Source organism: Dermacentor variabilis, chromosome 9 (assembly GCF_050947875.1).
Source record: "Dermacentor variabilis isolate Ectoservices chromosome 9, ASM5094787v1, whole genome shotgun sequence".
Lineage (NCBI taxonomy): Eukaryota > Metazoa > Arthropoda > Arachnida > Ixodida > Ixodidae > Dermacentor > Dermacentor variabilis.
Window position 1 is genome coordinate 136,298,808 of NC_134576.1, and position 7,332 is coordinate 136,306,139.

Below are 7,332 nucleotides of genomic sequence, written 5' to 3' on the forward strand. Positions count from 1 at the left end.
TATTTTTGACGTGAAATTACGAAATTTAAAACTTCAAGCCTCGTATATTTTCTTTTCTTCCCTTTTTTAATGCGAGGCATTCTTTACTTCATTCTTGGTACTTTACAGGTTGCTGTCTCGTCTCGCTTTAAAAAAAATTTTGAGGACGCTTAAGCTTCGCCTTTAAGAGTGGAACACGGTAGCATTCAAAGATCCCTGACTGCTTCTTACGCTTCCCGTCAACTGGAGCGTATGCAACGGTAATGTTTACCGGGAAACGCTAGCCACGAAAGTTATGCACGAAGGCGGGGTTTCTGGTACAAGGGCGGCCTCTTGCGCGGGCCGCGAGGCGTTGAAGGCGAACGCCATATTGGGGTATTTCAAAGAACCGGGCGCGCCGTTCCGTAGCCCCTAAGATACGCGCCGGCGCGCGCAAATTGCAAACGCCGTGGCCGGTCTATGCATGGTATAAACGCTTGAAAAAAAAAGGTTTATTCGAGTTTTCGCGTAACAGAATTATGTTTTCTCGTATAGTCAAATTACAATCCGGCGCTATCATTTCTGTGGGTTGTGTATATGTTGTATTTAACTTTTTTTACGTATTAGCTTGAGAAATTCAATTACTTGAGTAACTTCCTTGCGCCACATGGAGGGCCTGGGTATGGGCGGTTCGAAAGTAATTAGAAAGTTCTAGAATTTTCTAGAAAGAAAATTGTGGGCCGCAAGTGCGCATGCGCAGAATCAAAGCCAGTCTTGCGTTCGCGTTGCCCCAAGACTCAAAAATCGACAACTAGCGTGGGTCCTCAAGCCGTCTTGGGCCTTAAAACAGCATACTCAGGTCGTAGTACTCACAGTAATTACGTTGATTACATCTTATTGCATACCCTTTTTGCTCAAAAATAAATTTTTTTTTTCACTTGTAAGAAAAGCTTTTCTTCTTTTTTTTCGCTTTCAAGTGCCTTTTTATTCTTCCCATTGCAACGTCCTGAGCTCTCGACCCAACGCTGTCTCCGTTTGACCCAATTCTCAAACTCTGCTGCTCCGCTAAACCCAAAAGCAGCCTACGCAACGCGGCTTGGGGACCCATAGTCTTGGGTCCCGAATTCTAAAGCATCTCTATTTTGCCGAAATGAAGCCCGGTGCCGACGCCGGACACCGACACGGGACGCTGACGCCGGATATTCTGCGACACAGGGCCCTTAACGCCGTCGCGCTAAAGAATAAGAATAATCTGTAACCGGTGGTGGAGTTGAATTTCTGCCGTGGAGCACAGCAGCTCTGTCGTCTAACCACTAGGCCGCGATCTCTTTTTCTTTATTGACTTTACTCAATTTGCACAGATATAAACTGCACAAACACACCAGCCCAGCAAGGACTGAGGTGAGAAGAAATTAAAAAAAAAAAAAAACTCTGTGCCCTTCCGCTGTCTGAGGAAGGATGACCAGCGAAGCTGTGCATGTGGGCCCATTGATGGCGAATTAACTGCACCTCCGCCACGGGTCGGCCAGGTATTGCGCTATCTTCGGGATCGGCCCACGTATGAAAAAATGGTTGGTCTACGCGCGGACGTGATCCGCAAGATCCTATAGCCATATCGCTGTAAAAATCTGGCATGTAAATCAGCCCTCCTAACTTAGGAAGCCAGCCTCGTTCCAGTTCTCGCAATCCATACATTTGAACAATTCTGCTTATAGATTCGCGAAAGAAAATCCTTATTATCCTCACGTTTAGATCTGCATGACCGATCGGCCATTAAATACTATGTGGTCCCAGAAGCATTATCGTGTAAATTGGCAGAGGCAAATATTAAATCGAGCTAGAATGGACGATTATGCCTCTGTAATAACGAATTCTTCATTATTAATGAAAACAGAGCTTCTGTAAGCGAGAAAATGACGGAAATAAAAAATTGGAGTGACGTCATCTATTGTTGACTATGGTACACCTTATGTGTGGCGTCAGCACCTCTGATTCACAAAGAGCGGCCGGGACCCGCCGCTGCGAACGGCATCGCTTTTCTCTGTTTACAACGGCCGCGAAGCGACAGCGTGTGACAATTCACCACACTGCCGGCTCCGGCAGCGGATGCTCAAGTGACCGCAACTGGCAACCTGAACCCAGGCAGAGGCATAGATAGTGACTCACGCAATCTGAGCACCCACCACGCAGTAACCTTCGTATACAGAGCTAAATATGGAGCCCACAAAACTCATAACAACATAGAGGGTGGTCACGTGGAGATTATGCCAAGTCCTCCGCTTCGGCGCGGGTGGGTCAAATTTAGAAGCAGCAGCGGTACCTTCGACGGCAATTCCCTAGGCAAAAATTTATATATTTGCATACAGAAAACGATGATAGACTTCTAAACGAATGCTCTCTCGACCTATCTCGAGTTAGTGCTTTCATTTAATGTCGCTTTAAGTGCAGAAATACTGGCATCGTATGAATATTGTGAGTGAATGAGCCGATTAAGCGTCATTAGCCAATCGTCACACCATGTTAGTATGTTGGCGAGGTCTTTCTGGAGGGCTGTTTGAGGGGGCTACTTATAGTGCGGTAAATGACACAATCATCGGCGAACATTCGGATGTTAGAGGACACATGTGAAGGTAGGTCACTAATATACATTAAATAGTATAATAGAGGGCCAAGAACAGATCCTTGAAGGACGCCAGATGTTACTGGTAGAGAGCTAGTTAGGCGACTATTTATAGTGACAGATTGGGAGCGGTTATTAAATTCTGTAATCCAATTCAAGACATCAGGATGTAAATTAAGTTTTTTAAGTTTCGATATTAGACGCTGATGAGGTACTTAATCGAAGGCCTTAAGAAATCCAGGAACATTATGTCAGTTTGTATGTTAGTGTCAAGATTAGTGTGAAAATCGTGGAGAAATGTGGCCAGCTGTGTCTCACACGAAAAACCTTTGCGGAATCCGTGCTGATCGGGATGAAAAAAGTACCATTATTAAAGTTGGTTCAGCTGTCCTTGCTGGAAAAAAGACAAACCAGACCTGATCGGACGCCGTCAGTATCCATGACGTCATGGTGGGCTGGCGTGGGAAACTTGAAGGGGGCGTCGCCACCCGCCCCTCAGTTTTCTTCCTTTTTTTTTCTTATTTTAGGGTAGGGCATGTCGTGACCCTCCTTTTCATTGTCACCCTGCTATCAAAGGATCTTGACACATTTTCAGGTATTCATTTCCCTTTATTTGAAATCCCTCGACAACCTTCTTTAGTTTGTCCAGATAAACTTGATACTTAGTTTAGACCGCCCAGCGTTCTAATTAACGTGTACCTAAATACGTACACGTACTCTCGATTTGGTACACGTCCCAGTAAATTTGGTGGCTGCCGAAGCTCTGAATCGAACCTGGGGCTTCGTTCTCAGTATGAGGACACCTTATAACCGCTAATCCACCGTTGCGGCTACAGGGGGCGATCGGGTCTACTGGCCAACTCCTTTGTTATGACCGGTTGGACAACCGTTTGTCTGCAGCCGGTTCAGCAAGTGACTCACATGGGCATTTCATAAACATGGCAGCTACAATTATTGAAGTCATTTCCGATTTTTTTTTTAATTAAGAAGGTGCTCACCACGGCGAACAGCTTTCGTCTGCGACTGCTCCGACATCAACAGTCCTTACAATAACGCATTTCTCTCTGGTTTCTGAGGTCATGACGCAGGTGTTACTAGAGTTCTCGCTCAGGGAGATAAGAAACGCCAGAGCCCAGCCTTCAATGCATGACCCCTTTACGTCCTCCACACAGGCATGGGAACGTCAGCCACCTGGCAACGCCAGCTAGGCGTGGGAAAGCTCACGCTGCTATTCGATCATCGGCGAGAGTGAGGCGCTCCGGTTTACCGCGTTTCCGCGGCGACGATGGGAAAAGGACTATTGACACACTGCCACCAGGCACGCTGTTCGAGCAAGGATGTGACAATTATGAACGAGCTCAGATGGACGATTATAACCGTATGATGTGCTTATCGGTGCAGTCATACCGCACGACTGTTGGAATCTCAACATTTCATGTTATATTTAACACAACCATGAGTGACAGGTGTGCGCTGTGTTTTTCTTGCACTATCTCTAAAATATAGTTGGTGCAAGTTCTTAGCTGGGTTGATATTGCGTTCTGTGGTGCGGGTGCTTAACACAATGACTACGATCGATTGTGTAACACCCGATGCTTCGCCTTTCGGGCGAAACTGCGACTTCTTTTTTTTCTGAACTGCAAGGCGTTTTTCGTCCTCCCCTCTGCTGTTTATATCGTGGATCAAAACCCGCCGCCTCCTGTCATCGTCCCCTATCTCTGCCTGCTTCCCGCACCGTGGACGTCTTCCTCTCATGTATGGGCCACGCGCACGTGGTAGCAATTATCTCCTGTAGAACGACTTCTCCCTTTTTCAAGCAAGATCCTTCGGCCCTCCAGGCGGACTTTCATTCCATTTCTCCAATGTTCCCGACAAGACTTTTTTTTTTTTCGTCAAACACGTTCACACTTCTTCGATACCCGCATAAATAATCTGGCAGATTTATTTCAGCGTTCTATGTGGTAGTTCTTGCATTCCAGGAAGAACGCGCACCGCCGGAATGCGCACACGCAAGAGCACTCCGAGCTCATCCAATGAGGTGTGTTTCCCCTGGCGCTATAAGTAAATTTGTACGTAACATGAGTTGCATGTCCTGTAACTGCAACAACTGGGAAAGGACACAATAAATCGCGTGCAGGTATTGTTGCCTGTTTCAAGGCGACGTGAACAGAGTGAGAAAAAAAAGAAAATGCGGTTCTGAATGTAAAACTATTAGTTGTTTAAGCCGTTCAGATCTAAAGTCACAACTTCATCAAATGATAATTTGCTTACGCAGAACAATTATAAGCGTTGTCCAAGTGAATGGCATGCTGAGACAGTGTTTAAAAAGAAAGCACCCCCTCCGTATAGATGTCATCATTGTCATGATCAGCCTATTTTATGTCCACTGCAGGGACGAAGGCCTCTCCCTGCAGCGATCTCCAATTACCCCTGTCCTGCAGCAGCGGATTCCGACTTACGCCTGCGAATTTCCTTGTTTTACCACCTTACCTATAGTTTTCTGCCGTCCTCGACTGCGCTTTCGTTCTCATGGCGCCCATTCTGAAACTCTAATTGTCCACCGGTTATCTATCCTATGCATTACATGGCCTGCCCAGCCCCATTTCTTTCTTTCTCTTAATGTCAATTAGAATATCGGCTATCCCCGCCTCTGATTCTCCACCCCCCCCCCACCTCTCTATTTCTGTCTGTTAACGTAACGCCTAACATTCTTCGTTCCATCGCTCTTTGCGCGGTCCTTAATTCTTTTATCGAGCTTCTTTGTCAACCTGGTTTAGTAGATCTCAACGCGATGACGGTCATATCGAGCGTGGCTTTGCATTCATCTTTCCGGCAGCTATATAATGATTGTGCAACCCGTGGAGAGCGGTACGCATCTCCATATCATGCCTATAGGTTCATGCGTGCCCGTCTCGGTAGCGCATGCCGATCACGTCTTGCTTATGCCCTCTCAGTTGATTATATACGCGTACCTGTATGGCTGATACATTTCCGCCCTCAGAACAAAGGAACACTGCCTACGAGGCCTTCCGTCGCAGACAGGAAGGCGCACACAATGATCGGTTGCAGGGGGAGGAGGGCCTAAGCAAAGCGTACTCATGGTGCGATGATGTCGAGACAGGGTTAGAACATCGTTATCGCGCTTGTCGATGTGCACACCACTCTTCTAGCATTGTACCTGCATCAGGTCTCACATAAGCAGCAAATAAACGCAGGAGTTACAGGAGCGTACGTAGGTTTGTACGCGAGAGTTACTAGTAAACCTCGCTGAGATATTCTTTTTCTCTTGAAACTGCGACGCGTGTGTGTTTGATGACTATTTATGAGTCCCGCGTATATGCTTTGTGACGTCATGCTCCTTTCTAGGCCGTCACGAACACAACCCATAGCATATTCAATTCCTTTATTTGACATCAGTTTCGTGATGCCAGACGTACAGACAAAAAGCCTATTCAGTTCAATTCCTTTATCTGACATCAGATTCGTGATGCCAGACGCACAGACAAAAAAGCCACTATAATGCTGCGGCTTTTATAGAATGCATGAAGCTTAATTTGGGCGCTCGGATTCGCAACGACATATGCTTTTACCGAGCGCGAAGAGGCCATAACAGGAAGCTGCACAAGTGCCAAAGAATCCCCACTTTATTATTCATCATGCTCGTTTTATTGTATGAGGTGATCAGTAACTTGCATAACGGTAATTATGATCCGAGTTCAGTGAACACTTTCGAGCTTTGCGCGTAGTGACTGTATTGTCGCCAAGAAAGGCCACGACTATCCGATTGGAAACGTTGCTGTGGGAAAAAGAATCGCTTGAGTGCTACTTTTAAAACTGCGCTTTATAGAGTGTGATATGCCGCATCCAATACCGATACAAATAAGCCGATACCGCACTTCCGCCCGAAGTCATCATCATCGCGCTCATATTCAATGCACTTATATTTGGATTCGGGCTAAGTAGCCTATTCGGTTCGATGTGAGAGGATATCGCGACGCAGTGAACTGACCTGCAGAAACATTTTAACTTACAAAAATGCTTCATCTGCGCTGGTGGCGCTTACATACACTGCAAAAAATGCATAGTATGCATGTTTTTTTTCTTTTTTTTTTCTTCGGTATTCGTCCCGGGCGTCAGAGCAGCGCAGAGGCACGTACGTAGGGAAGGGGGACAGTTGTTCTGCTTAGTCATCTTTCTTGAATTCCTATGCGTACGTGTTTCTTCACGTTGTTCTGCTACAACGAATGCTTGTCGGCTAGCTGTATCGGCTTCCTACATTCTTTTACACATATCGATAATAATAATAATAATAATAATAATAATAATAATAATAATAATAATAATAATAATAATAATAATAATAATAATAATAATAATAACAACGGAGAGTTCACTCGCAACAAAAAATCATTATTTTGCTGTTCTCAGTACGGTTTTTCTCTTTAATAACATCAAAGAGCGCTCCTAATTGGCCTGTCTAACTTTTTCGTGATATGTGCTGTATAACTCCTGTCGTCAAAGTTTTACCGATTGTGACATCGAAGCTAATTGTATTTTGTAGTTTACTCTGTAATTACAATTTTGCCCATAAAATGTTGCGCCTGCTGCTCTGTGCGTTCGCCTTCTGAATCTGGCACTAGTTCAAGTTGTGTAATGCTGTTTCTTTTTCTTAAATTTCAATTTTTTTTTCGCTAATCAGACTATAACCGAGCACACATACAGTTAAACTGCATACCTATACGCTGTGGCGTACA